The following is a 6,208-nucleotide window of genomic DNA, read 5'->3' on the forward strand; positions in this document are numbered from 1 at the left end:
TCGTCCGTTGTGTCATATTGTCTCACATAAAATCGTAAAGATACTGATTTTAGAGAGAACTTTGTGGTAACATGCGAGAAATTCCTACAACATGACGCGGTGTTGTAATAAGTTAATGGCTATCAAACTGTGGAGCGTTATTTGCCTCACTCACTCAGCTAAACGTCACCTTCTGTACCTTCCCCATCACACATCTGTCACCAACACCACCACCAGCCACACACTCACACACAAGCACTTAACACCACCACCAGTCACACACTCACACACAAGCACTTAACACCACCACCAGCCACACACTCACACACAAGCACTTAACACCACCACCAGCCACACACTCACACACAAGCACTTAACACCACCACCAGCCACACACTCACACACAAGCACTTAACACCACCACCAAGCCACACACTCACACACAAGCACTTAACACCACCACCAGCCACACACTCACACACAAGCACTTAACACCACCACCAGCCACACACACTCACACCAAGCACTTAACACCACCACCAGCCACACACTCACACACAAGCACTATGGTGATGATGTGCACTCTGTCCCCTGCCTCCCCTGCTTCACCCCTGCCTCCTCCCTGCCTCCCTTCCTGCTTCACCCCCTGCCTCCCCACTGAATCATGACACCCACTGAGCACAACTCTGAAACCACAATTTACGGATGTTGAGCAGTGAATGGTGTCAAAAGCCGTGAACACACACACACACACACACACACACACACACACACACACACACACACACACACACACACAGTATCATTCTCGTGTTTCATCATGTATAAAACTCTCTCTCTCTTCATATGTCCATAAGCCTTTAACTCTTACCTGAGAGAGAGAGAGAGAGAGAGAGAGAGAGAGAGAGAGAGAGAGAGAGAGAGAGAGAGAGGCTGGTTTGGTTGTCGTGAAAAATATTTACAGTGGCATTATGGAGAGAGACTCGGGTGTGTATCTTGTTGGGTGAACAGTGAACACGGATGAACAGTGAACACGGATGAATAACGAACACGGGTGAACTTGTGGCTGGCAGCAAGAGCGACTTATATATAGTCCATTGCCCTTAATAAAGTCTTGTGACTCAGAGCGCGGAGGCCACCAACACGGACGAAGTTTTCTAAATTGTTAGGTTAGGTTAGGTTAGGTTAGGTTAGGTTAGGTTAGGTTAGGTTAGGTTAGGTTAGGTTAGGTTAGGTTAGGTGTAGCACAACCGCACAACACGAGACTCAACGTGTGGTTAGGTTAGGTTAATGAGAGTAGGTGCGGCCTGTGAGCATCCCCCTAACCCCTCCCATCATCCCCTCCCCCACTCATCCTCCCACTCTCCCTCCTCCATGACCTCCTCCCCCCATCCATCCTCCCCTCTCCCCCACCTACCCTCACCTGTGCACCTAAGGAACCTTGAGGTGTTGCCAGACAAGGTAACCAGGACACACCTTCTCTCTGCATCTTACTCTCAGGTGTTGTCGTCTCCTCCAGGTAACAGATCTTACACCTGTATTATCCAGTGCAGGTGAACTGTCCACTGACATAATCACGACACACCGGGGAACGAGTTAGAACGAGTGGGTGTAATTTACTTAACACCGAGAATCAATATTTGTCGTAATACACACAAGTTATAACGACTAATTACATAGAACGCTTAATAGGGACAGTCGACCAATTAAAACTTAAAACCAAAATGCCGTCATTGTAGCCAAATTGGGATATAAATATTATTTTTTTCTATAATATAATGGAAACTCGTCATATATGAAAACAATTGGTCGGTTACACATAATAAGTCGTTTAACATAAGAACATAACATAAGAATGGAGGAAACTGCAGCGGGCCTATTGGCCCATACTGGGCAGTCCCGTTTAGGTTTGGTTAGGTTAGGTTAGGTCAGGTTAGGTTAGGTTAATCATTTATAGTAAACATTTAGATCATTTTCATGGTCTTCAGTGTGTGTGTGTGTGTGTGTGTGTGTGTGTTTCTCAAGAACATAGACATACAAACACACACAAATACGCTCGAGGTAACATTAATCTCACGTAAAATATTTTATTCTTCTCAAATGAACAAAAATAATGTTGTATCTCATTTCTTCTTGTTACAGGTAAGAGTGACTTAACAACCAGCGGGCGACACTAATGGTATGACACGCGCCAACCCAGGTAGGAACAAGCAGGTAGGTACAGGTAGGAACAAGCAGGTAGATGCAGGTAGGAACAAGCAGGTCGGTACAGGTAGGAACAAGCAGGTAGGTACAGGTAGGAACAAGAAGGTAGGTACAGGGTAGGAACAAGCAGGGGTACAGGTAGAACAAGCAGGTCGGTACAGGTAGGAACAAGCAGGTAGGTACAGGTAGGAACAAAGTACAGGTAGGAACAAGCAGGTACAGGTAGGAACAAGCAGGTCGGTACAGGTAGGAACAAGCAGGTAGGTACAGGTAGGAACAAGCAGGTAGGTACAGGTAGGAACAAGCAGGTAGGTACAGGTAGGAACAAGCAGGTAGGTACAGGTAGGAACAAGCAGGTAGGTACAGGTAGGAACAAGCAGGTCGGTACAGGTAGGAACAGGTAGGAACAAGCAGGTCAGGTAGGAACAAGCAGGTAGGTACAGGTAGGAACAAGCAGGTAGGTACAGGTAGGAACAAGCAGGTAGGTACAGGTAGGAACAAGCAGGTAGGTACAGGTAGGAACAAGCAGGTAGGTATAGGTAGGAACAAGCAGGTAGATACAGGTAGGAACAAGTAGGGTACAGACCTCGTACTCTTGAGAACCTGTCCCTCTTCTGGACGTAATTTCACCGAGTCGCTTCACCTAACTTCTGAGACCCAAGTTGGTCAACACCTTCAGTGCTCCTTAACCTTCTATTAAATTTCCTGATTAATATGAAGGGATGAGGAGGAGGAGGAGGAGGAGGTGTAGGAGGAGGAGGAGGAGGAGGAGGAGGAGGAGGAGGAGGAGGAGGAGGAGGAGGAGGTGTAGGAGGAGGTAGGAGGAGGAGGAGGAGGAGGAGGAGGAGGAGGAGGAGGAGGAGGATTGAAACAGAATGTATGCCGGGATAGTTCACGTATTCATTAGTCATTATTATTTACCTAACCTAACCTAAGCTAAGCTAACCTAACCTAACCTAACCCAACCCAACCCAACCTAACCTAACCTAACCTAAAACTAGTAGATAAGTGTTAGGACGACTAATTTTCAGGTGATATAAACTACAGGAGGGTAAAGGGGGGGGGGGGAAGAAATCTTCAGATGATATAATAACTTTTGCTACACCATCTCAACATACACACAGACATATATATACTGTATATACTGATAAAAAATATATATTCCTCAGACATTTTAAAATATTCCTCAGACATTGAATTTTTTTTTCTTAGTATTTTTCCGGTTTCTTTCTATTGCTCGCTATTTTTCATTTCCGGTCCGACTGAGTTGAAACTTTGTACGTGTGTAAGTTATCCAATATTCCCAGATATCTTGAGGCTTTTCTCATTGATTTTATTTTTATTATTATTTTTCGTAATAGTTTTGTGATTTATGTCCAGTTCTGATTTTTTTTTGAGGGGGGAATCATGTTTTTAACTCTGCTGTGATTGACTCGATATGGATTAGGTACATAGTCTCCTTAATGGTGTAATGGTGTATAATGTGTGTGTGGTGTGGTATGGTGTGGCTTGTAGTGTGGTGTGTGGTAAGCTGTGTGACGTGGTGTGGGGTGTGTGGTGTCGTGTGGTGTTTGTGGTGTGGTGTAGTGTGTGGTGTCGTGTGTGGTAAGCTGTATGGCGTGGTGTGAGGTCTGTGGTGTGGTGTCGTGGCGTGCTGTAGTGTGGTGTGGTAAGATGGGGTGGTGTGATGTGATGGTGATGTGTGCTGTAGTGTGGTGAGATGAGGTGAGGTGAGATGAGGGGGAGGGTAGGTGAGGTGAAGGAGTGAGATGAGGAACATTGCATCTCCTTCCACATAATGGAGTTTCTGTTTTATCACCCGGGATGTAAAGTATCGGACCGAGTGTGTATATATATATGGGACGTTAAGTAATACAGGTAGTGAACTCTTTAGACAAGTTGGTGGGCTGTAACGTGATCTGTGGAAGCTGTCACGGGGAACTAATGTCTCAGAAGAAGTAAGATGATATATGCTGAACTTTAAAACGTAAGTGTCATTCTGGTTTTCGAGTAATAAGATCTTTGACTCATTTCCCGTATAGATTCATCACTTACACAGTAGTCAATGTTTCATTTAAGACAATATAAAAATATTCGTGATTGGATAATATAAATTTCTTTTGTTTATTTTCGCAACGTGGTTGATGGCAAGGAACACAAAACCTAAGTCATGTTAACGATGTAGTTTATGTGTTTTTGTTATGTTTTCTTTATATTTTCATGGACTTTGATAACTTAATGAAGCTTTTAGTAGAGATAGTCAACTGCCCCCCTTGTGTACGGGGTCCCCTCTCTACCGAATATTCTGGCGTTAACTAAAAAAAAATAAATAAAGTTAAAAGTGGCGTCCCTGTAGTGAAGGCTTTAATATAAAACTCTAGCAGACTGTACGTAAGGCTCAGTGAGGTTGATGATATCAGTATGAGGAGACTGAGCGAGAAAAGAAACTCATCTCCTGTAACACCAAGACTCCAGGAAGTATCCCGAGGTGACCACATAAACAGCCCAGGTACACGGGCAGACAAGTAGTGTGGAATTACCTTTGTATTTTCTACCCAGACCAATATTTTCCTCTGTTAATGTTTTGATGATGGTCACAACGAAGCTACAGACACTGCCAAGTACAGGGATTCGAACATTATACCCCAATTGGATCAGAGACTCACAATCCCGAGGGCAACACTGAGCTACGTGGAACGAGTCACACAAGAGTTCGCTGATATCAAGTTAACTGTGAAGACGTAGATCCAACGCCTCTTTTAGGGGAAATATATATTTTTTTGGTTTAGAAATAAGTTAACACGAGAATAAAATGCTGACAAACATTTAAAGTTACATTTTAATTAAACAAACACGACAATTAAAACATATTTACTGAGCACCATTATTACAGCAAGACCTGGCATAGGATATGGCACCTGCGCTCATAACAATTATATCGGACACGTAATGAACACAACACAATATACACATGTAATACTGTTTTTTCTCACTAGCATATAGAAAAAATACGTAACATTAATGACTATACTGTACTGTTAACTATAAGAGGTGACGTAAAAGACTGGGTACTGTAGATAAGAGTCAGTCTTTGTCACTCACATCGTATATTTAAGGAAGGAGAAGAAACCTCCATCAAGGAAACACTAGTGACGTCTTTCTATGTTAACGATAAGGAGAGGTGATAACCGCGTACGTTAAAGTCACATATAATACACAATAAGGACCGTGACAAGTCCATAGAAGAAATCCCTTGAAAATTTAGCGAGTTCGGTGGTAAAGGAGAATGTTTTTACTCAAGCACATCACGTACCTGGGTGACTGAGTCAGCAAGCACTACGGCAGCCAACTTCCTGTTCCAGCGGCTCAGTATTGCTTTCCAACGAGAGACCCGCCAACTGCATGCATCCCCGACGCCCGCCCGGCCTCAGAGGAGCTGTGGAGGAGGAGAACCACAACCTTTAGTCCTTAGGTTTTGCTTCTTGTTAAATTCTAAAACCCCAACTATATATAAACCAGAACATATACTTAAAATAAATAAATGGAAGGCAGAAATATTACCATTTTGTTCTATATTGGTCTTATTTATTTATATATACACATGCACTTTCGAGGAAGGAGACTAAGAGAGAGAAGACGAGAGACAGTGGCCGCCAGGAGACAACAGTAGAGGATAACGATACTAAAAATATTTCACAATACATAAATTAAACAATACCGTAAGAAACCTTGATAACTGTTCTATTATTTTATACAATATCCGAGATGGTGTTTACTAAAATCTCTTTATAATCTGGTCATAAATTGAGTTTGTTATATATAAATAATGTGTGGGAGGCTGAGCTGCCCACTGACGTATATATTACAATTAATGTTGCTTATGACACGCTCGTAACTCTGTGTAGCGCGGAACTGTTAACAAATGTTTGGAATATTTGTATTATTCATCACAGCCAAACAGTTATTTTTTTGTTGTTGATAAAATGAAGAATATGAAACAAGGCGACACTCGGTTAACACATTT

General features: G+C 42.9%; 1 protein-coding gene across 2 annotated transcripts in view; it reads right to left on the reverse strand.

Moving 5' to 3' along the window:
• The window catches only part of LOC121854539, a 57,043-nt gene extending 51,420 nt beyond the window's left edge, over positions 1-5,623 (reverse strand). For both annotated transcript variants that reach the window (XR_006086570.1, XR_006086569.1), the window contains exon 1: positions 5,498-5,623. The gene's annotated coding sequence lies outside the window, so the exon portion shown is untranslated. The remainder of the gene's footprint in view (positions 1-5,497) is intronic.
• Between the last annotated feature and the right edge of the window lie 585 nt (positions 5,624-6,208).

This window comes from Homarus americanus, unplaced genomic scaffold (genome assembly GCF_018991925.1).
Source record: "Homarus americanus isolate GMGI-L3 unplaced genomic scaffold, GMGI_Hamer_2.0 scaffold42750, whole genome shotgun sequence".
NCBI lineage: Eukaryota > Metazoa > Arthropoda > Malacostraca > Decapoda > Nephropidae > Homarus > Homarus americanus.